General features: G+C 37.2%; 1 long non-coding RNA gene across 1 annotated transcript; it reads left to right on the top strand.

Moving 5' to 3' along the window:
• Positions 1-14149: 14149 nt before the first annotated feature.
• Positions 14150-15824, top strand: LOC145612541 (uncharacterized). Its single transcript, XR_014106646.1, has 3 exons — positions 14150-14450; positions 14693-14812; positions 15725-15824. It is a non-coding gene; the product is annotated as an uncharacterized LOC145612541 (long non-coding RNA).
• Positions 15825-25359: the final 9535 nt, after the last annotated feature.

The raw sequence follows: 25359 nt of genomic DNA, 5'->3' as shown, positions 1-25359 counted from the left end.
GACTCGACCTCGAGTCTTTGATCTTCCTCATCCTCGTGATATGGGGACAAATCAGCGACATTAAATGTGGCGGAGACATTGTATTCCCCCGGAAGCTCAATCTTGTATGCATTCTCCCCGATTCGTTCTAGGACCTTGAATGGACCGTCGGCTCTGGGCTTGAGCTTACCATGTGTTCCTCTGGGAAACCTTTCTTTCCTCAAGTGTATCCAAACAAGATCTCCTTCCTTAAAGCTAGCTGGTGTACGAAACTTGTTCGCTTGTTCTTGATAGCGTTGATTTTGCCTTGTAATTTGAGCTCGAACCTTCTCATGTAACTTCTTGATCTCTCTAGCTCGTTCATCGGCATCACCACTAAAGTGATCAGGAGCGGGTAGTGGAACAAGAGCAACCGACGTAGTTGGATTTTTACCATAAATGATCTTGAAAGGGCTTTCACCAGTTGTTTGGCTCGGAGAACAATTGTAGGCGAACTCGGCTTGAGCTAACAACACATCCCACTGTCGGATGTTCTTGCTTACAAGACTTCTCAGCATATTTCCAAGAGTCCTATTGACAACTTCAGTTTGACCATCAGTTTGAGGATGTGCGGCAGAGCTAAACTGCAACTGTGTTCCTAACTTGCGCCATAAGGTTCTCCAAAAATGGCTCATGAACTTGACATCTCGATCAGAAGTGATGGTCTTTGGTATTCCATGTAGCCGTACGATTTCTCGAAAATAAAGATCAGTAATCTGCGTGGCATCATTAGTTTTATTGCACGGAATAAAATGAGCCATCTTCGAGAATCGATCAACAACAACCATGATGGAATCTTTGTTGCGTTGGGTACGAGGCAACCCAACAACAAAATCCATACTGACATCTTCCCAAGGAGCTTCAGGAACCGGCAATGGTGTGTAAAGACCAGTATTTTGACCTCGGGCTTTGGCAATATGGCATGCTTGACATCGCTTGACGTATCGATCGATGTCACGAACCATGTGCGGCCAATAGAAATTTTCTTTAACAATGCCAAATGTCTTATCACGACCTAAATGACCGGCAAGACCACTAGCATGACACTCATGTAATATCATCTCGCGTAAGGAACACCTTGGCAAGCATAATTGATTTCCCTTGAATAAGTAGCCATTTTTTCGATGAAACTAGTGTTGAGGGCCTCTTGAACAATTATTCCAAATTTCCCCAAAATCTTCATCATCTTCATACAAGTCCTTGAGAACCTCGAAACCAATGACTTTGACTTGAAGAGTGGAGAGCAAGGCATGTCTTCTACTTAAGGCATCAACAACCTTGTTTTGCGTCCCGGATTTGTGCTTGAGGACAAAGTGGAAGGGAGATAAGAACTTGCTCCATCTTGCATGACGACGTTGGAGTTTTTGTTGGCTGTGAAGATGCTTTAGCCAAAAGATAGTGACTCCAATGATCTAAGGATCGTACAATTGCATAGAATTCCTTCTCATAGGTTGAGTACTTGCGCCTTGACTCATTGAGTTTCTCACTAAAGAAAGCAATTGGCCGTCCTTCCTGGATGAGGACTGTACCTATACCAACTCCCGAAGCACCACAATCTACCTCGAAAACCTTATCAAAATCTGGCAAGGCAAGAATTGGTGCATGGGTGATCATAATTTTTAACTTCTCGAAGCTTTGTTGAGCTGCTGGGGTCCACTCAAACTTCTCCTTCTTCAGTACTTCAGTGAGCGGGGCGGCAATAGTGCTGAAATTTTTGATGAATCGGCGGTAGAAGGACGCTAGACCATGAAAGCTACGAACATCATGGATTGATTGAGGAACTGGTCATGTGTTGATGGCTTCAACTTTGCTAGGATCCATCTCGATCCCATTGCTAGAGACAACATATCCAAGAAATACCACTTTGTCGATGAGGAAGTGACATTTCTTTAGATTTGCATACAACTTTTGTTCACGAAGAACTTGGAAAATTTGTTGTAGATGATTCATATGCTCTTCAGAATTTCGACTGTACACAAGAATATCATCAAAGTAAACAACTACAAACTTGCCAATGAAATGGCGGAATACCTGATTCATTAGTCGCATAAAGGTGCTAGGAGCATTGGAAAGACCGAACGGCATGACCATCCACTCATACAATCCATCCCTGGTCTTGAAAGCAGTCTTCCATTCATCTCCAGGTCGCATTCGGATTTGATGATATCCGCTTCGTAGATCAATCTTCGAGAACACAACAGCATCGTGCAATTGATCAAGTAGATCATCAAGGCGCGGAATGGGAAAGAGATATTTGATAGTGATCCGATTAACGGCACGACTATCAATGCACATGCGCCACGATCCGTCTTTCTTTGGGACAAGAAGTGCTGGAACTGAGCATGGACTCACACTTTCACATACCAATCCTTTTTGCATGAGATCGATGACTTGTCGTTGAAGCTCTTCATGCTCTTTTGGACTCATCCGATAGGCAGCCTTATTGGGGATGACTGCTCCAGGAACAAAGTCGATGCAATGTTGAACGAATATCACGCATTGGAGGTAAACCTTCAGGAATTTCTTCCGGCATAATGTCACTAAATTTGCGAAGTAGAGGTTGGATCTCGTCCGGTATTCCTTGATCTTCTTGATTTTCCTCGAGCATGACTAGAACACAAGCAATATTGGATTCTTTCAAGGCTATTGTAAACATTGATTCTGACACAACAGAGCTCTTCTCTTGGTTTGGCTTTGCTAACAAATCCCTTTTTAGAGGTGCTAAAACAATTTTGACACCATCCTTTTCAAAGGAATAAGTGTTATGAAAGCCATCATGAATTGCTCGACGATCATACTTCCATGGACGACCCAAAAGTAGGTGACAAGCATCCATAGGGATGACATCACACCATACCTTATCCTGATACTTCTTCCCGATGGAGAAATCAACAAGGCATCTTTTAGAGACCTTGACATCATTCCCCTTCTTCAACCACGTGAGCTTGTATGGATAGGGGTGATCCTTTGTAGGAAGTTTCAATTTTTCGACCATGGTGGCGGCAATCACGTTCTCTCAACTACCACTATCGATAATGACATCACATATTTTACCATGAGATGTACATCGAGTGTGGAAGATGTTGTTGCGTAACCACTCATCTTCTTTTACTGGGGCGGCATTGAGGATACGACGAATAACTAACGATTCGCCTTCGTCAGCGTGCAAAACCTCTTCATTGTTTTCATCCTCAATATCTTCAACTTGTTCCTCTTCTAACAATTCCTCTTTGACAAGAGAAATTATTCTAGAATTTGGACATTCAGAAGCAATGTGACCAAATCCTTGACACTTAAAACATCTTCTAGAGGTAGGATTGTTGCTACCTTGCTTTTGTGGTTTGCTCGTTGTGACTGAATTCTCAACAATCTTCGTTGATGTGCTAGAGTTGGCCTTCGGTGGAAACTTTGTGAGAGTATTTCCACGGTAAGAAGCCTCCTTAGAGACAAACTTAAATCCAGTTCTCTCCTTTGCTTGCTGGCCTTCAACCTTCACAACAAGCTTGGTGACGTCGTTGAACGACCAATATTGTTGGAGTTGTACGACTTTGGAGATTTTTGGGTCCAAACCGGTTAAGAACCTTGCAATGGTCTGCTCTTCCGGTTCAGCATTGTCGCACTTCATTGATAAATCTTCAAACTCGGCAACATATTCGGCCACAGATTTGTTTCCTTGTTCCAAGTGATGAAACTTGAGAAACATATCTTGGCGATAGTGACTGGGTAAAAATTTACGCTTGAGTTCGCGTTTCATTTTATCCCATGTATATATCTTACTATGACCTTCTCGTTCACGTTGTCGTCTGAGATTCTCCGGCCAAATGGATGCATGTTTCTTGAATTTGATGGCGACTAGCTTGACCTTGCGTTCGTCGGGAATGTCTTTAAAATCAAAGACACGTTCAACTGTATGGAGCCATTCGATAAACTCATCGAGATGAACACCTCCTTCAAAATCTGGAATTTCAACTTTCACTACAAGAAAACAGCAAAATTGCGACGGAAAAATTCGTCGTAAACTATGTAATTTCCGTCGTAAACCATCTTTACGACGGAAATAATATCGTCGGACTTGGAATTGGCCTCTGCTGAAGATCCGTCGCAAACTTCCGACGGAAAAAGTTCCGTCGCAAACCTTAGATTACGCGGAATTTTCCGTCGTAAAATATAATTTGCGACGAAAAATTCCCTCGCAAAATATTATTTACGACGGAAAAGTCCCTCGCAAAATATTATTTACGACGGAAATTCCGTCGCAAATTATAATTTACGACGGAATAATTCGTCACAATTTACATATTTGCGACGGAACTTTTCGTCGCTATTTATAATTTGCGACGGAAAATTCCGTCGCAAATAATATTTTGCGAAGGAATTTTCCGTCGCAAATTATATTTTACGACGGACATTTCCGTCGCAAATATGTACATTACGACGAATTATTCCGTCGCAAATTGTATTTCTAGCCCAAAACAAATTTTTGTAATTTTCTGCATTTTCAAACCTGAATTTTTTTAATGATAAATCGACAAAAAAAAACTAAATATTGAGTCCTAAAATTGTTGTTTTTAAAAAATTAATTACCGACCTACGAAATTAGGGTTATGTACATATATATATAATAATTATGTCCTAGTACAAAAGATAGTCCACATTTTGGTATCTATACCAAACAAAAGCTAGGTTAGAGTGATTCTATGCTAGACTAAATCTAAGCTACGCAATCGCCTGGAAACCCTGGCCTGCTCCACCACCACCCGGGTCGTTCCTAGGGTCTCGATGCTGAGGATGAATGGTGGAACATGAGTCGTTGTTGTTGAGACGACTCATCATCTCATCGAAACTCTCCTTGTATCTCCTCTCCATTTCAGCCATTCGGGCTTCCATTTGAGTTTGGAGAGTTTGCACCCTGTGTTCCATCTGGTCTTGCATTTGAGAAATGACAGACGGCGTGTATTGCTGTGAAGAACGGGAACCTCGACCCTGTTTGCCATAGTAGAGCTCTGCACTTTGGCCAAGTCCTTTCACACGCCCCTTATTATTGCGCCCACCCACCGACTCCCAGTACAACTCATTGGGACTCTTCTGAATCCCCTGACTCCTTGTTTCTTCGAGCTTCTTCTGGTAGGTGTCCTACAAAATATTGAAGATAAAAAAAAATATTGTTAAAAAAACAACCAACAATATAAGGTAAGGTTACAAAATTCTAACATTCCAATATCAATTGCTTTTAAGTGCCTAAGGATAGAAATTAAGAGAAATAAGCACATAAGTCAATTTTCAACCCTAACTCATCCAAAATCATCCAAATTTGGCCTATATGGCTAAAACCATGCCATTTTTCTAAGTTTTCAAGCAAATGTAAGGTTTCTTTCTTCTAACATTCCAATATCAATTGCTTTTAAGTGCCTAAGGATAGAAATTAAGAGAAATAAGCACATATGTCAAATATCGAACCTAACTCATCCAAAATCATCCAAATTTGGCCTATATGGCTAAAACCATGCCTATTTTCTAAGTTTTCAAGCAAATGTAAGGTTTCTTTCTTCTAACATTCCAATATCAATTGCTTTTAAGTCCCTAAGGATAGAAATTAAGAGAAATAAGCACATATGTCAAAAATCGAACCTAACTCATCCAAATTTGGCCTATATGGCTAAAACCATGCCTATTTTCTATGTTTTCAAGCAAATGGACTCGTTCTTTCTTCTAACATTACAATATCAATTGCTTTTAAGTGCCTAAGGATAGAAATTAAGAGAAATAAGCACATAAGTCAATTTTCAACCCTAACTCATCCAAAATCATCCAAATTTGGCCTATATGGCTAAAACCATGCCTATTTTCTATGTTTTCAAACAAATGGACTCGTTCTTTCTTCTAACATTCCAATATCAGTTTCTTTTAAGTTCCTAAGGATATAAATTAAGAGAATTAAGCACATATGTCAATTTTCAACCCTAACTCATCCAAAATCATCCAACTTTGGCCTATATGGCTAAAACCATGCCTATTTTCTATGTTTTCAAGCAAATGGAAGGTTTCTTTCTTCTAACATTCCAATATCAATTGCTTTTAAGTGCCTAAGGATACAAAATAAGATAAATAAGCACATAAGTCAATTTTCAACCCTAACTCATCCAAAATCATCCAAATTTGGCCTATATGGCTAAAACCATGCCTATTTTCTATGTTTTCAAGCAAATGGACTCGTTCTTTCTTCTTAAATTCCAATATCAATTGTTTTAAGTGCCTAAGGATAGAAATAAGCACATAAGGCAATTTTCAACCCTAACTCATCGAAAATCATCAAAATTTGGCCTATATGGCTAAAACCATGCCTATTTTCTAAGTTTTCAAGCAAATGGATCGTTCTTTCTTATAACATTCCAATATCACATACTTTTAAGTGCCTAAGGATAGAAATTAAGAGAAATAAGCTCATATGTCAATGTTCGACCCTAACTCATCCAAAATCATCCAAAATAAGCATATAATGAGTTCTACTTTGCTAATTTGCCATATATCAACTCATATAATAAGTGTTTACCGCAATCCTTTTTGCTTTGTTGTTGGCAGCCACTTGGCCTTTTCCAGGCACTTCCTTGAAGTGTGTCTTCAAGAAAAGATCATGGGCATTTGGTAATTGGCCTTGGTTTTTTGCAGCCTTTATATGTACGTGCAGAAAATCAATGAAAACATGTTAGCCCACCAAAATTCATTAATAGACAAATGACATAATTGTTACTGGACATATTGTAGGAACCTTACCATCCTTTTAGAATGTTGTACAGATGACATTGAACCTTGAAAGTGGGTCGGTTCAACGACATTTTCCATGGATCCGCCTCTTCGGTTCTTCTTGTTTTGTTCCGACCGCTTCTTATATTTTGGATCGGTGGCAACAATTTTCATCATGCCTTCGTGGACATCCTTATTAAGCCATCTTGGTTTGCGACCATTCAGCCTGTGTGTGATGTTGTAGAACGTGTCACGTAGGCGATTTGCAAACTTTTCTTCGAAAGTGTCCTTCACTTGGTTGTTTAACTCAGGTGCCCACTTGAATTTTTTCTGCAAATCAAGAAAATGTCTTTATTACAAAATTCAACTCCATCAATATAATTTATAAAACATGTATTATGTTAGGTTAAAGTTATCATACGTTGAACAAGTTCCAAAAGTGCTCTCTCGAATCTTCATCAACCTCTCCATAATTCCTCCAAGGCTGAACATAGTAGCCGGTTAGCGAGTCGGAGAGCACATTATTCACCGGGATATCATCAAACCTATAATAAAGGATAAACATTCATGTAAGTAGATAATCAACAAAAAGTGAACAAAACATGGTTAAAGTAATACAAATTTACTTTATCAAAGTAAATACGAATTTAAGGATATTTCATTATACAAATACATACGCACCAAAGTGTGGAAGGGTCCAACTCTAGCAAGTCATTAGGATGCGGGTTCTGTAGCTCCTGTTCCTGATGCTGCTGTTGCTCCTGTTGCCCTTGTACGTTCCTGACGATTTCTTGAGAGGCCCCCAAATCATGTGCCTCCTCTTCCTCCATTGACTCATCCTCGTCAACACGTACAACCTGAGATTTCCCCTTAGACTTTCTCCTCTTGGACGTTTCTCCTTTATTTCCTCCTCCCATGATGACCACCTGAAAAAGTTGTTAGTACTATAATCGCACATTGTAAATTCATAAATTAGATCCATAAGACATTAAAATAATAAAATGAGACCAAAAATGTAATGCAATATTACAAGTCCGAGTAGTCATTAAAAACTAAACATTCGAAGACTAAAGGAGTAACTACATATTCTCCTCTTCATTACTCTTATCACTACTACCACTATCATTATCACTATCATTATTACTATCACTAGTGTCATCTAAAAATACATCGATGTCCTCTTCTTCGTCACTGTCACTGGAGCCAATGCTTTCTTCTTCTTCTTCATCGCTTGAGATAATAAAGCCATCGTCATCATCATCATCACTATCAAGTTCATAGTCTGGAATGTCATTTGGTGGACAAAGCGTTGCATGTACTTGTGGTGAAGGACCCTGCAAAAACTCTAAATCCACCGGAGCATCAATCACCGACCTTGCTTGAGTTCTAAATACAGCCCACCATTGAACCCGATCACGTTTAAGGCTAGGGTAAGATGCATAATACACTTGAGACACTTGGTAAGATAAGACAAATGGATCATACTTGGGATACTTCTTAGTATGATTTACTTCGACAAGCTTGTATTGTTCATGAATGTTCATTCCTTTACCACAATCCATTCAACTACAACTAAACAAAATAGTCTTGTACTCTTTTTCGGGACCGGTGTAGACAAGTTCAATTATGTCGTTTAAAATGCCAAAGTACTCTCCACCGTCCTCACTTGAGACACACACCCCGTAATTCATCGTAGATTTGTGTTTGCCATAGGACTGTGTGTGGAAATTAAAGCCACCGACAAATATCTGGTTCCAAGTTCGAACACGCTTGAAAGGCCTCATAGACAATGCTCGCAACACATCGGAACTTGGTTTTTGTTCTCTCACCTATAACCGTTACGAATACAAGCGTCACACTAATTGAAATGAAATATATTATATTATATTATCACAAATTAATCGAGATGCAATGTTCGAAAAGTATTATCACCTTGTGATGAAACCAATCAGGGAATTCACTTTCGCATTTCTCCATGACATCTTCTCGACGCAAATAAGTTCGAGTACTAAGAATGTAGTCCTCAAACTGCCTATTAGATTAATGACACATGGTTAATCATTGCAGCAATTATATTAAATTTAAGGGATTTTCAAAAGTTTATCGTAAACATATATACCTTTCGTATTCACCAAGAATGCCGGTATTTCTTAAAACGAACAAATGAGCACGTTCGAGTTCCTTGTCATCTAAATACCGAGTTTTACCCAAATTTTACACACGACCCTTATCCACCGTGAACAGCTCTGGGATTTCATCGTTGTCAACCGGGGATTCCACATCAGCATTCACATTTCGACCTAGATCTCGTGTTTTTGTGTCAACTGAGGGCTGAAAGTAATTGGAGCAGAAGTTTGATATCTCTTCAGTGAGATAAGCGTTGCATATGGAACCTTCAACACGAGCCTTATTACCAATTTTTCGTTTCAGGTGATTGAGGAACCTGTAATTATGTTTATGTAGCCGTAGAAGTATAAGTAACGGAAATCAATGAAAGAGATGAAAGTAAGAGTTGAGAAAGGACCTTTGATTTACCTTTCGAAAGGATACATCCACCGATATTGAACAGGTCCACATAACTTGCCCTCATATGGCAAATGAATTGGTAAATTCTCCATGGAGTTGAAGAAAGATGGGGGGAAAACCTTCTCAAGCTTGCACGGGATCTCAGCTATGTTTTTTTCCAATCGCTCCATGTCGCTAACTGTAATTATGTAGCAACATAAATCGCGAAAGAATTGGCTTATCTCTGTAATTGCATTCCATATATGGGTAGGGAGCAATTCTCTCAAAGCAGTGGGCAACAACCTCTCCATGAACACGTGACAATCATGACTTTTCATTCCATGTAACTTACCTAATTGCAAATCAACGCATCGGCTCAAATTGGAAGCGTAACCATCAGGAAACCGCAGCTGTTTGACCCACTCACACAAAACCTTTCTCTGAGCCTTGTCAAGAGCAAATGGAGCCTTTGGCATGAATTCTTTTCCTCTATCATCCTCTTGAAGATGTAGCTGGGGCCGTTTACAGTATTTAGCAATGTCATTCCGAGCTGATGGGGTGTCACAAGATTGCTTTTTCACGTCCATTATAGTGTGAATCAACTGATCAAAAAAGTTTTTTTCAACGTGCATGACATCTAAGTTGTGACGAACAAGCAGATGTTTCCAATATGGAAGGTCCCATAGAGTGCTTTGCTTGAACCACCCTTTTTTTGCATTCTTGAGACGTTTCAGTGCCTCGGGGCCATCTGTTGCTTTCGGGAGGTTTTTCACACATTCCCAAAGTTCCTCTCCTGACATGATGTGTGGTGGTGAACCTTTTTCGACTTTGTTTTTACAAAATGCATTTTTACTATTTCGAAAAGGATGATTTGTCGGAAGGAATTGACGACGACACTCAAACCAAGAAACCTTACCACCATTTTCGAGCCAAAATTCTTTGCTTTTTTCCATGCAATATGGACAAGCCTTCTTATCGGCTGTGGTCCAACCAGATAACATACCATAAGTCGGGAAGTCACTAACGGTCCATAGGATGGCTGCTCGAAGATTGAAATTTTGTTTTCTCAAAATATCGTAAGTATTTGCCCCAACTTCCCACAACTGTTTCAACTCGTGTATGAGCGGCTGCATGTAAACATCCAAGTTGCCCTTAGGGTTTTTAGGACCAGGAACGAGTAACGAAAGAAACATGAACTGTCTTTTCATACACATTGACGGAGGCAAGTTATAAGGGGTCAAAATGACAGGCCAACATGAATACTGTCCCCCAAACTGACCATGTGGAGCAAATCCATCCGTACATAGGCCAAGTCGAACATTACGAGGTTCAGAGGCAAACTCAGGAAAGCAACTATCTAGGTGTTTCCACGCTTCACTATCGCTAGGGTGTGCCATTGTGCCTTGAACTCGAGGATTTTTAGCATGCCATGTCATTTCCTCAGAATTGTTTTTAGTTGCAAAAAGCCTTTGCAACCTAGGTGTGATAGGGAAATAAAATAGAACATTCAAAGGCACTAAGCTACCTTTAGAAGTCTTCTTGTATCGGTCGCTGCCACACACCCTACATGTAGATAATTGAGCATCATCTTTCCAAAACAATATACATCCTTTCGGGCATGCATGAATCTTTTCATGGGGCAGCTCTAACCCCTTAACAATTTTCTTGACCTCATAGAATGTCTCGGCCATGTGGTTGTTGTTAGGAATCGCTTCATTAACCAAAGAAGCAAATCCATCAACACATATGTGCGGCAAATTATACTCACACTTTAGGCTAGTGATTCTAGAAGCCATCTCTAACACAGACAATGAACTCCCTTCATACAACGGTTGTTCAGAAGCCCTTAACAAATCAAAAAATGGCTTGGCTTGTGCATTAGGCTCCTCCTCTAATGAAACAGGTGGCTCTTCGGAATGGCCTTGATCTTGAGACTGACCAAAGGCATCCAAAACCATTTCACGATATTCATTTGACTCCCTTCTACGAGTTCCTGTAAACCCTTCCCCATGACACATCCACTCGTAGTAATTAGGTAAAAAACCGTTGCGATACAAATGAAGTTTGACCGTATCTGGATCCCAGAGACGTTTGTTTTTGCATTTAAAACATGGACACCTAACTTCATTCGGGTTGCTACTCTCGGGATGATCTTCCACATATTTAAGGAATTCATCTACCCCCTTCAAGAACTCAGGATTAATAGAATTCCCAACCTTCCTTTCGTACATCCAGCTACGTTCTTTTCGTTTCATGATTACAAGTTCTACACAACTAACACATATGCCATTAATCACATTAGTCATAAAGCACAATATATATTCATTATAGATCAAACTGTTGTGGAAATGCAAATGAGAAGAGAAATGATTTCCAAGGGTCCTTATCACTCCAACCTAACCCATCCTTGTATGTACCTAGAGAACATTGTAGAGAAATGACAAGCAAGGATCTTCCTTAGAATTAAAACAAAGGAATACATTCACCACCTAAGTAAGAATAAACGTACAAGGACAGTCCCAACCGGGGACTATTCAAGACATACTCCTAATGTGTATGCCTTGAACGGGTATCTAGGCATATGATTATGCAAATGATTTTTTAAAATATATATATACTTAACTAACATACATAATATTAAACAAATATATCAAGATTAAACTAAACAAGAGAAACAAATCAAACCAAACCAAAGTAAACTAATATATCATATTAAACTAAACCAAACCAAACTACCGTTTTATATATTAAATTAAACTAACATATATAATTCTAAAAAAATTAAACTAAATTAAGATACTTTATATTAACATAATTCTAAAAAAATTAAACTAAAACACATTGTAATGTAACTAACCTTTAGATCTGCACTTCTTTTTAACAATTAAACCAACAAAAAATTAAAAATAAATAAAATAAGTAAGGGTTTATAAGTAAACAAAATTAAATTGAAAAAAAAGGGGGGAAGCAAAGGACAACTTACTGAATTTTCAGCCAATATCAATGTAGGTGCTTCAGTCACGGCGAGGGGACAGTGGAGCGGCGCAGAGGCTGCGTTGTGGTGGTTAAAGGTTAGCCGGTGGTGGTTTTTTTGCAAAATTAAAAAAAAAAAAAACCAAAAATTAGAGGGCAACACTTACCTAGACGCGGCAGTTGCTCGCCGGAAACAACCACGGCCGTCAATCGGCAGAAACACTTCCTCGAAAGCTCTCTCTTCCTCGTTCTCTTTCTCTTTCTCTTTCTCGTTCTCTTTCTCCTCTCTCTTTCTTTCACCCTTCTTTCTCTGTTTCGTTCTCGGCGGTGGGTTTGCGTCGACGGCAGGCGTCACCGTCGCCGGTCACCGTCGCTGGAGATAACGCGCCGCCCTCTTTCTCTCTCTCCTTCTCTTTTTCTCTCTCCTTCTCTTTCTCACTCTGCTGCTTCAATTGCTCTTTCCCCCTTTTTTTTAGGTCGAGCCATATTTTTAATTTAAAAAAAAATGCATAATTTGCGACGGAATTTATTTCCGTCGGAAAATTTACGACGGATACAGCCTCGTAACTCAACTTTTCCGTCGCTAAATTGCGACGAAACATATTCCGTCGAAAAATGTGAACTTTGCGACGGAAAACAGGGTTCGTCGCAACAATTCCGTCGCTATTTAGCCTATTTCTAGTAGTGTTTGATTCCAAACTCCTTTCCTTGGTGTCGAGGATGGCACGTTCGTCGGGAACGAGATGTTTCTCCACTTGAATATTCACCCTCGGGTTCGTGAAATGGATTGAAATCTTCATCTAGGCTACCTGATTGTTCTCCGTCTGATTGATGGGAATGATTAGCAGCAGCTTCATAACGTGCAAGACGTTGTTGAAGTTTTTGGATTTCTCGTTGCATGTCAGCTATTATAGTGTCATAGACAGGACGTTGTTGCTGATTATTTCCTCGACGTGCTCTCGGCGGAATTTTGTTAATAAAAAAATCTGAATTGTGCTATATATATATATTTTATTAATTTTTTTTATATATTTTTTTTATATATTTTTTTATTTTTATAGTGAACGTACAGGAAATAAACTAAGAAATTTATGTATTATATCAAAAACCTAACTTAAACTTATCTACTGAAGTAAGTAGATTTTTTTTTAATTATCACAAGTGGAAGACTCTTGAGTGGTATTTGGTCTTCTTTGGCACATGGCCACGCACGTCATTCACTTCCTTTTTTTTTTTAAATAAATAGGAGTACACTAATAAAAGCCCAATAAGACTAGTCAAAGAGAGCGTGAGAAACAAAGCAATTGTATGAAAGAGAAAGAGATTACTAGAGAAATTAGAGAACAGAGTATTCAAAGAAAAAGAGTAAAATTAGATCAATTCTCCCACAATAGCCATGATTCTCGATAACCTTCTATTATAAGTGAACAGATGGTGGTGATGCGGTGGAGTTCACGGCTGGGTAAGTGTTTTTTTTTTTTTTTATATATTTTTTTTGTTACTGTGAGGCTGGGATGGAGAATGAAGGTGAGTTATTTATGGTGGTGACAGGGTAAAGTCGTATCCCCTAATCAAAAGTAATTCCTAAATCCTCTAACTAACGTAGATAGGGAAGTAGGGTCGAATCCACAGAGAAACGAGTCTTTCTATTCCTAATTAATTAATATAATCCAGATTATAAAGTAACCAATATATTGTAATCAAAGGAAACTAAACTACGAAGATTAAGAGTAGGTAGAAAACAATGAATAAAAGGATCTAGGGCATAGCACTACTACAAAAAGAGCTCTTTTTCGACGCCAGGGCTAGGCCGCCAACAGTAAATTATGATATCCGTGTTTCCTCGACGCTTTTTAGTGTCAAAAATAATTTTAGACTTTTTAAAGCGTCGAGAACACTTACATGTGCCCCGCATGTGAACTGAATTAGGTGAACCCACATATCATTATACCGCCCAACATCACAAAACACCCTACTCGTCAAATTCTTAACCCTAACTATTCCGTATTTTTTTCCTTAATTCGATCTGAATTCCACAGATTCATGGAGTCATGGCCAAGATTTTGAATTCAGATTTTCTTTCTCCTTGCGATTCTCATCATTCTATCACAAAAATTTATATTTCTTGCCAAATACTCTTGTCTTTCTCTCAGATCTGATGGTTTCCATTGAAAATTGATTTTCAACAGCTATCGCTCTTGTTCTCCTCACAGGTTACATTTTTACATCACTCTTTGTTGATTTTTAACTTCTAATAGTACTTCTCTCAATTTTTATGTGGGTTTAATTGATATTTGCAAGTTGCAATTACCCAATTTTACCCGTTTTAAAACCCTAGGTTGTAGATCTTGCTGAATTACTATTTCTTCATCAAAATTCTTATTGGATTCGACAAGTTAAGATCTTTTTTATTACGGAATAAAAAAAATTAACATTGGAAAATTTTGTTTATTAGAGTAAAAAAAATAAATCAAATTACTCTTACTGGAGTAGAGTCGAATGGTTAAAGGGGTAGAGAATATATCGTGGTGCTGAAAGAAACTCCTTGAAAGAAGAGCTTGCATCGAACTCAATGGTGAGATACTGATTGCTTTAATGTTTTTTCTGGTTTTAAATGATTTTGATTATAATGTTATGAAGTTGTTGGCTGGGCAATGCAGTTGGATGCTAATTAAGCACAACTGATCTTGACGGAGTATACTGGTCCTTAGTACAAAATAATGAAATAGATTATATTGTTCATCAGTATGAAATAGAGACACGAGCTACGGTAAATTTACTCACAACATGGGAATTATTAATCCATTATAGCTAGAAAAGTAATGAGCTTTTGTTTTGCTTACTGTTGTTTTTCAAATATTTTTATTTTATCAAGTTCTTAATTATCCTTGTTATTGAGTTGTATGATGGTATTGTATTTGCATCATGTTGCTGTCAACTTTTGGTACTATTGATTGGTAATATTTGTAATTTATCAAGTTCTTAATCCTTGCACTGGAAAGTTTATTAACGCATTTCTTGTCCCAATGTGTTTTTACCATTATAAAATGCATCAACTACGTATACTACATTCATTAATTCTATGGAAATTTTCATAAGCAGAAAAGGAAGAGAATGGAGGATATAAACCGCTTTATATCTGTCTAATATGTAACTATTTTTCACTTAAGTTTAATTTTCTTTCTTCTTTCCTTATTCTTAAAATTATAAAGGCAAGATAGAGTCTGCACTTTTGTTTATCAATTTCTCTAAATATTGCATCATGCCATCTTGCTGATGTGATTCTTAGAACTTATCAGGTTCTTAAAATTCTCCTCATTTCTCTCTCTCATTCCCTCTTTCTATTTTGTCTTTTTAGTTTTAGCATAGGGGTGTGTGCTTGATTGTTTGGTTTGTGCCTTGGTTGAGAAAATAGCCTCACTCTCAGCATTGATCTGATATTGGTGTTTGCTAGATTTGCTTATAAGTTGCTTTAATACTTTGGCAGCTGGTCTCGGCCTTAAGATTGACGAGAAAATTCTGAAGAATCCATATATAAGGAAGGAGCTCGGTACTCATTTCCCCGTTGCATATTTCTATCTTTCTCTCTCTCCCTTATATTTTCATTGAATTATATTTGTGCTTTCCTAGAGTACATAAGATGTCCAAACTTTAATAGTTATGAAGGTTTGCAGCATATTATTTCCTTTTCTAGTAATTCCTTTAGTCTTTTACATCTTTAGCATCTAAAAAAGTAGAATGAAGAATTTGAAAATCATACTAGTTTTAAGACATGATTTGGGAAAGCACAAGTTGAGCAAGATTGCTTCGGGAATATGTATTCTGATATCTAATTTACTTGTGATTTATAGTCATGCCTCCAATATGGTGCAAGGATAGGCCTTGGTTTGGTAATCCTAGAATGATTTCAGGATCTTGTGATTGTAATATCTTTAAATCATTTTTTTTGTAGTGGTTATAATTCAAACTAAGAAGAGAGATACCCAAGCCTTCTACATTGCGTAGCTAGGCTATGGGCTTTGTTAACTTGGGTTCTGTCTACTTTAATACAAATTTCTTGATCTACTTTTTCTGCTACTGTTTTAATGTCTTCAGCAATGTTCTTTAGCTTTTCCTTGGATGCTGCTGTGTTGATTAAAGCTTGGACCATGTCTTGTGAGTCTGATTTGATATTAATATTGGAGAAATTCTTGGAGACTTCTTTGAGTGCTCTGAGCCACTTAAATGATTGTTCTCTCTAAGAATTTTTTTTTTATTTAATTTTTTTTAGTCCATGTTTCTCTTGATTTATTCTATTTCTTATGCCTTGAGTTGGAAAACTTGAAAATAGACTCTAAATTAGTTATACTTTTGTAGAGCTATGTTTGTTTAATTTGGACCTTTTCGATACCTTGTTTGTGATAGATACTTACTAGATTTGAAATCCAGAACTGAATTCAAATCTGAAGTTCAGAACTGAAAATCAGATTTGAAATCAGAGTTGAAATTCAAAATGCTTGTGTGTGTGTGTGTGAAATTCAGAGCTTGTGTGTGTGCGTGTGTGTGAAATTCAGAGCTTCTTGAGTAGATCACTTTATGCCAATGTCTTGCAACGAACTTGCGCGGTGCGATTAAATTAAATGGACGGAAGGTTGTTTTGGATAGAAAAAGCTCAAGGCTTGCGTACAAATGTAAATGGCTATAGGCTATCACTCTCCAATACTCACTACAATAATAATAATCTGCCTAAGGTTCTCTACTCTAGACTACTCCCATTTAAACTACTACTACAATGCATAAGTTGGCAATAAGGCCTTAATTACTACAAGTACTACTCTTGTCCTCTTTCCACTTTAGCACACTACAAACAAATAGCCTAAAGCTGATTGTTTGCCCTGCTCCCCTGCTGCTTGATGTCCTCTGTTTCTTCTTGTTGTGGCCACGGTTTGTTGTTGTTGTTGGTATGTTCCTATTGCCTTCTCTGGTGCCTGTTGTAGGTGAGTGTCACGGGTGGTGGTGGGAGTAGGTTCATTGCATGCCCCATTTTGCTTTTCATTCTATTGGGGGTGAGAGCCCATTTGTAATCAAGAATTTGAGTGTATTTTTATTCATGACATGATGTAAGTTTTTTCCTGGCCTTTTTTTAGCAATGTATAGATCCAGATTATAGAGTTCTAATATTAAGCTATAGGTTATTTCTCTATGACAGTTGGTATTATATTTCCCCTTTGGTAATTGAAGAGTTTGTTAGTTGACATGTTTTGTTCTCTTGTTACCAATTGTTTGTGGTGGGTTTATATGCAAGAGTTGTATATTCATAGTTCTCTTATTTTCTTGTTTGTTTATTTGACTTAAATTCTCCTTTCACTTAAAGTATTTTTTTATAGGATTCATTATATTCTGACATTATTAAGGACACAACACTTTTTTCTGACCGAAATGTTGTAATGACAGTTGGTAAATTAGCTGAGTTTGGCATTGTATGTGTGGGACCCGTGTACATTAGGCTGTGTTAATTACTGTTTCCACTATGGTAACTCTGGTTGTGTTTATTTAATATTTTTGTGGTGACAGGCTTCATATATATTTATGCTCATTAAGTCATTTTAGTGTGAGATGGTTTGAGCTCTGGTATCTTTACATGTTTGTGCAGTTCATTTTATGTCTTCCCTTTGGATCTTAGCATTTGTAATTTGATGAAAATATCCAATCTTGGGAACTAATATTGTTTTGGTCATGAATAAATATCCAAACTTAGCATTTGTAATATTGTCATTGGTCAGCAGCTGGGAATTACTTTTTAGTTGATAATGATATTTAAACACACCTCTCTATGAAACTATAAGCAACTGTTGATGTGTCAGTAATCTTTCAGGAGATTAGGATGCCATATCCTTAAGAATTTAGTTTATTAGGAGAATGAATATTAACTAAAAGAGGGTCCTGTAAGTGTGTATATAACATGTTGAAAAACTTTGATGCTCAGTGTTCATGGATTTGGGGTTAACAGTAGATTACTAATTCTGACAAGTTTCATTCAGTCTCAGTAATTTGGCATTCTGTATACATGTGAGACGAATTATTGACCCACGAGGTTATTCGGTTCAGTTTTCTTGATCCATGCTTCGTTCAGTTAGGCTTTGGATTTGTCAGCAATACTGATCTAGTCAAGAACTCATGATGAAAGACCTGTTGGCTTTTTTGTTCATTTATATTTCTAAATAAAATTCTCGCATATACTCATTGCAATTGTTTAACTTACAATTCTATGTTTAAATACAACATGTTGAATCTCGAGCCTATATTGTGTAATGTACTAATTTATACTTTTGTTTTTTTTTTTTTTGAAGATTGGAAAAGGCAATGTAGGTGCAACAAGAGAATAGGCCGGGACACTTGAGCATCAAAACAAGCGACTATATCGTCTATAAGGCCATCATCTATCTATTTTGGTTTTTAGTCTTATATTAGTGATGTATTTATTTAGGGACAAGCTACTATAATATGCGACGTTTTTCATTTTATTTTATTTTTTATTAATTGTGTTGATGTTTAATTTTCTTTTATAAATTTGGTAATTAACTACGCACTCTTATTATTGTTGATTAATTATTGTTTTTTTATTTAATCTAGTTATATAGAATATTTTTTTATTTTATTTTAATGTTATTTATTTAATTTATGATAAATTTAAATAACTATAATGTATGTATGATGGTAATAATTTAATGAAAGGAAAAAAAAAGCTTAAAAAAAATTCTAGACGCTTTTTAATGTCTACATATTTTGCACATTTTCAAATTTCAAAGAGTTTCCCGCCATACCATAGGCGGACACGAATAAATGCAAGACAACAAAAAGCGTCACTGAATTTAAGTATGTGGACAGGTAAAAGCGTCGCTAAAAAACTACACATATTTGGGATAATGCGCGAAATACGTAATTTTCGACGCTTCGTATATTAGTTAGGACACAAAAAAGCGTCGAGAATCTCGACGCTTTTTTGTGTCCCTGAAAATTTTCGACTCGTGTATTTTCGACGCTTTTTAGCAGCGTCGAGAAATAAATTTTCGACGCTTTTTAGCGTCGAAAAAAGGCCTAAAAAGCGTCCAGAAAACACGCTTTTTGTAGTAGTGTAGGTTCACCAATAAATAATACTCCAGGGTAAAACATAATAATCAATCGTTGACATTGCATAAATAACACGATTAACAGGCTCTCGCAATTTATTAATCAACATAGATCTAACAGGCTCTCGCAATTTACTAGATCTAAGTTCTTATTGAAAATAGCCTTTAATATAAAACTAACATCTGCTCGATTCATCAATTCGATATTGCTATACTTTTACAAGCCGCAATTGTAACACGTTAAAACAATTCAATAAGAAATTATCATGCAATACCAATAATCAATAATAGTCAATCATCAATGCATCAATTAACCAGATTGTAAAGGGCTTTCGCTACGTATTACAATCACATAATTAATTTACCGGTATTAAATCTCATTTCTCGAATCTCGACTTAACCATTTACAAATTAATCTGCCTACTAAAACTAGACCTAAACATCAATTCTCATCTGTCGAATCTCGAATCAATATTGTCAAACTCATGCATAAAAGATCAGGCCTAATCTAGTCACAGAGCATTAAATCAATCAATAGGAAATTAATCTAGCATTGATAATTAACAACAACAAATTACCCCTTCATATTATTTATGGATCCCCACAAACCCTAGAAATAGAACTACTCACACATATTAAAAACTAAACTAATCAAAGCAATAAAATAAGTCATGATGAAAGGAAATAAGATTAAGAGAAGAGAAATCGTTGCCAAACTAATCTGTATTAATGGAAATAATCAAGAACAAGAGTTGAGAGAAGAGTTAAGAGAGAGAAAAGATCCTAAGTAGAGAGAGAAAGTCTAAGAAAGAAGGTAATCTAATAATTCCGTACAAAATCGTATTTATACGTTTTCTAAAACAAGAATTAAAACTAAACATCATCAGGTCTTCTAAAAACGCGAGCCCAATCGGGCGAAGGGCCGCCCGATCGGGCGCGCCTTTTTCTTCGCGTTCTTCCCAAGCAGCATCGCCCGATTGTGCTAGAGGTTCGCACGATCGGGTGCGCTATAGCACGCTCAGCCTACTAGTCTTGCCGCGCCCGATCGTGCTAGAAGTAGCCCGATCGGGCGGTTGCTTCTCCTTGAGCTTGGACTTCGATTGGGCTTGATTTCTCGGCCCAATCCGGATTTCCTCCTCGGGTCTTGAGTACTTGGTCCAAATGCCTCGGGATCCCAATTACCGAGCCCTTAATCACCGGCTCTCACCAATCCTGGGCTCCAAAAATGGTCGCGTCCTTCTAGCTTCCGTAGTTGATCCATCAAGCCCGGGAAAATGCTCCAAGAATGCAATTTCCTGTAAAATACAACTAAAACTACAAACACTATAACACACAAATTAGTAATAAAAGTGGCCCGAAAGAGCCAAAAACACTACTAATAACGACCAAGGGACGGGAGTAAAACACTATATAAAATGGACATATCAAACTCCCCCAAGCCAAACCTTTGCTTGTCCCTAAGCAAAGAGCTCATCAATGAACATATAAAACATACTTCACCCTAATCATCAAACCAAAAACCAACGATTCAAGGCAAATCTAATGAACATGCTTCAACATCAATCAATCTTATTCATCTAATCACCCTTCCTCCCCAACAATTTTCAAGTAGAGCAAACCACAAGAGCATATAGAATTCAAGACTAGTGCTCACACACTCAACTCTCATTTACGTGGCGAGTAAAAGGTGTACTTGATCGCTCTCCAACCAACCCCTTTATTGTGAATAATGCCCTCCCAACTCACACTCTCGTGTGTATAAAAACAATGAACGCTCATCCTACTAGTCGACTCGAAATATGCCAAGTCATAACTTGCATTGATAAACAACACTTTCACATTTACATAACTTCTATGCACAAGGTCGGAAGGTCTTTAAAGCTTGTAATGTAAGGCTAGGGTAAAGGTAGGATAAATTTGGGATTATGTGAGAGAAAAGCTATGCATTAAGGGAGCCAAATCCTAATAAACCCATGATCAAAATAAATGATGATCATACATCTCCATCAACATAACTAACTCCAACAAAAACCACCAAATACAACTTTAATCATCATAAACAATCCCAACACTTACAATAATCACTCATAAAAATATGATAATGTAGAACTTTGAGTGAAAAAACAAACTTTGAACTCATTCTTTTTTTCTACTAAATTTTTTTCTTTTTTTTTTCTTTTTCTTTGAACAACCTTCAAATAGAACATTTGAGCATTAATAAAACTTTTTCTTTTGCTCTTTTTTTTTTCTTTTTATCTCATATTGGAAAATTCAACTTTGAAACACAATATCAATATTTTCCAATCAAAAATCAAAGAACAATAACTCTTTTTTTTATTCCCACATTGTGCAAATAATATGCACACCACAACTCCCTCACCTCACCAACTAATAAAAAATAAAAGGGCACAAGTAACAACATGGGTAACAAGAAGGGAACAAATGTATCTAATACTCTGAAGGCTACCTAAAAGAATGAACGCCTTCGTCCTCCTCATGTGCATAATAATAAGCCATGAAACACTACTCATAGTTGCAAATCAATACTCAAATTCATTGACATACCAGGAATTATGGAACTATCACACATTTCCTAACAAAATCAACTAGTTAAGCACTATATTCACAAATAGTTGGGCAAGATTGACTCATGTTTAGGACTCCAAGCAATTAAACTTCAAATCATGACCAACAAATCCACAATGCTCATTATCAATAACCAAGAATCAAAACAAATTTTTCTCAAGTATGGGGCACAGGGAAGTATGATTCATAATTCATTGGAACGTATTTTTGAATTTTTTTTTTCAAATTTTTTTTTGTATTTTTCATATATAAGAAAGCAATAAAGACTACACTAGGAAAGAAATAAATAGAGAAAAGAGAAAGAGGATTACCATATTGTAGGGAATATTTTCAAGCCTTTAAAATCCCACTAGCTTGAACCCCACTGTGATCATACACTAAAGTACGGTGGCGTCCAAAAGGGAAGAAGATAGAGCAAAAGAGTCGCCAACAAGTTTTTAAGGAACTTGTAAACCATTCACGAGGTGAAGGTTACACCCCTTAACGATCCAAGAGATCGTCAACTCCATAAGGTCATGAACCAAAGAAGGGTTCGGGGATGAACGTACAAATCCAACCTAAAAGAGATTGAACCTGCCCTAATAATAGGCCTCTACTTTATTCTGATCGTATTCATGTGCGCTTTCTAATTAACAGGCAATCAATAGGATTAACCATAAACCTGTTTATTTATGTTGGTTGAATATAATGCACAAATAAACTATTATTGGCGATCACTTGAATTATAATCACATTAACCCTAAACAAGATTATTAAATATCTTATTAAGCGTGATTACAAGTACTAATTCCCTTTAAGCATGCATAAAGGTTATCAAGCAATAAATAAACATCAACAAGCAACATAATAATAAATCAATATCATGAATAATAATATTATAATCATAATAATAATCATAATCATCATAAATTATAACAATTATAATCATAATCATGTTCATGTTAATATTAAAGCATAATAGTAGCAAGATCCTAGGCATGATACTAACAAGATTAATAACAAACCCTAGCATGTCACTAAGCAATAAAAATCAAATCTTTAACCCTAACATGATACTAACAATCATAAATATTAGGAAGAACATAGGAAGCATCGCAGGAATCATATTTAATATTAAAAATAACCTAAACATGATACTAGGAATCATAATAACAATATAAACATGATTTCTACATCATAAAATCAATTAATCAATTAAAGAACTTACTTTGATGCTTCGTACCTCTTTCTAATAACAAAATACACACGTTAGTAACTTCAAGGAAAATATAAAACAAACAATCAAATTAAATAATGGAAATAGAGATTTGGGACCAAACCCTCAGAAATTAAACCTTTCACGTCTAGGGCGAAGGCAACTTCGAATATGGCTAGGTGTTTCTAGATCTTGCGAATGCGGAATTTTGTATTAAAAAAGCAAAGTTTAGAGGAAAGATGAATGAGGGAGATGAATGAAAGAATGCTAATTAAAACTAATTGTTGAGGAAAACATGCGAATGAGGAGAATTGGTAAATGAATGGTGAATGATAGATGTAGATGATGATTGATGATTGAAAACGGAGTTTTTAATACGATATTTATAGAGAAAATCAGCCAAAAAAGATAAATTAACAAAACAGAGTCTGACGCTCAGGAAACAGAGCTGGCGCCAACCCTGGCTTGCTGGCGCCAAGCACCAATGGCTAGCGCCAGGCGCCAAGCCTGGTTCCAGGCGCCAAGGCCTGGGGTTGGGCGCCAAGCTTGATTTCGACGCGTTTTCGAAAATCTGATAAATTTACCGTACTGGAGGATAAAATAATATAATTTCTTCGAAAATGCTATTTGATTTTAATTAAAACTCTGAAAAGTCAACAAAGTCAACTTATCAATGCTAATTGAATTAGGAATGAAAAGAACCTTCTAGAAGAATCTAGGAGACTAAAACCATTCCTAATTGCATTAGGAATGATAAATCATATTAGGCCCTCCCCAATATCATTGGGCCGTACATAAAGCTCAAACCGGGCCCAGTTTGGTAATTTAGCCATAATTTCCTCAATATTCATCGGAATTAGGCTTATAATATATCGTTGGAAAGGTCTTTGAAAGCCCTATCCAACTACACTACTATTGGACCCATATCATGGACCAACCAAACTGAATTTTCTGTTTTCTTAAAATAAGTTTTCAAAAACAGAGAGAAGAGAAAAGAATTAAAACTATCCGCAACACTAAACTTTCCACACTTTTGCTTCATTCGATTATGATTCAACGTGAAAGGTACTCATCAATGGGTTTGGTTTTGGGGAGACACAAATGGGTGTCTACAGAAGCCCCCACTTTGACTGAGTTTGGAGAAACGTAAGTTTTGAAAACAAAAGTCAAAGTAGCGATAGGGACGGAGAATGATTCAGAACGTTCTGCGATCCTAAATCAATCTTGCAACGCCGATACCTGCAAAACTAGCATTAGTTAAACAGATAAAAGAGTTAAGAAACGCGTACCTTGCACCGTCGAGCACACGTCTCTGAAAGTAACCGATCTGTTTTGATGACCTCCTGCAAGCTAGAGAATGCTATCGCGCTTGAAAACCGCTACGCCCGTAACTGCTTCCAAATTAGAAGATTGCTTCGCCTGAAACTATCCTCCTCCGCAATGATAATATTCCACATCCTAGGGAATACTATCGAAGATTGCTTCTCTTGAAACAATCTCCATCCGCATTGATAATATTCCGCGTCCAAGGGAATACTATCGAAGATTGCTTCTCTTGAAACAATCCTCAGTTGTTTGTGACAACTATCCATAATCCAGGGAACGCCACCTTGCTGTTTCGATGTTCACTCGTCTCAGAACAAAGAGCTTCCTTTTGATATGTTCACGCACCTCTAAACAAAGAGCTTCTTTTTTATATGATCTTCTGAATGATGTGTCAACGCGTCTCTGAACAAAGAGTTTAATAATAGGATGCCCACGCGTTTCTGAGCAAAAGAGCTTGAAAATAGGAAATGTCCACGCGTCTCTGAACAAAAGAGCTTGAAAAGGATTGTCCACGCGTCTCTGAACAAAAGAGCTCGATTGATATGCCCACGCGTCTCTGGAGAAAAAGAGCTTTTGAATGGAATGTCCACACGTCTCTGAACAAAAGAGCTTTGATGATATGCCCACGCGTCTCTGAGCAAAAGAGCTTGAATGAAATGTCCACGCGTCTCTGAACAAAAGAGCTTTGATGATATGCCCACGCGTCTCTGGAGCAAAAGAGCTTTTGATGGAAATGTTCACGCGTCTCTGAACAATAGAGCTTCGGTGCTTGAATGTTTGTTGTGATAATGTTCTGAAGAAAAATTTCCGAAGACCAACGTTTGTCGATCTCTAAAGCTCGCCTGAACTTTGATTCCGCTAAAACCAGTATGTCGGTGTCTCCGTGATTAGGCGCTTTAAGCTAAG

This window comes from Chenopodium album, chromosome 1, assembly GCF_948465745.1.
Source record: "Chenopodium album chromosome 1, dcCheAlbu1.1, whole genome shotgun sequence".
In the NCBI taxonomy this organism is placed as follows: domain Eukaryota; kingdom Viridiplantae; phylum Streptophyta; class Magnoliopsida; order Caryophyllales; family Amaranthaceae; genus Chenopodium; species Chenopodium album.
Note: the sequence above shows the minus strand (reverse complement) of the source record. Positions and strands in the feature narration are given on the sequence as shown.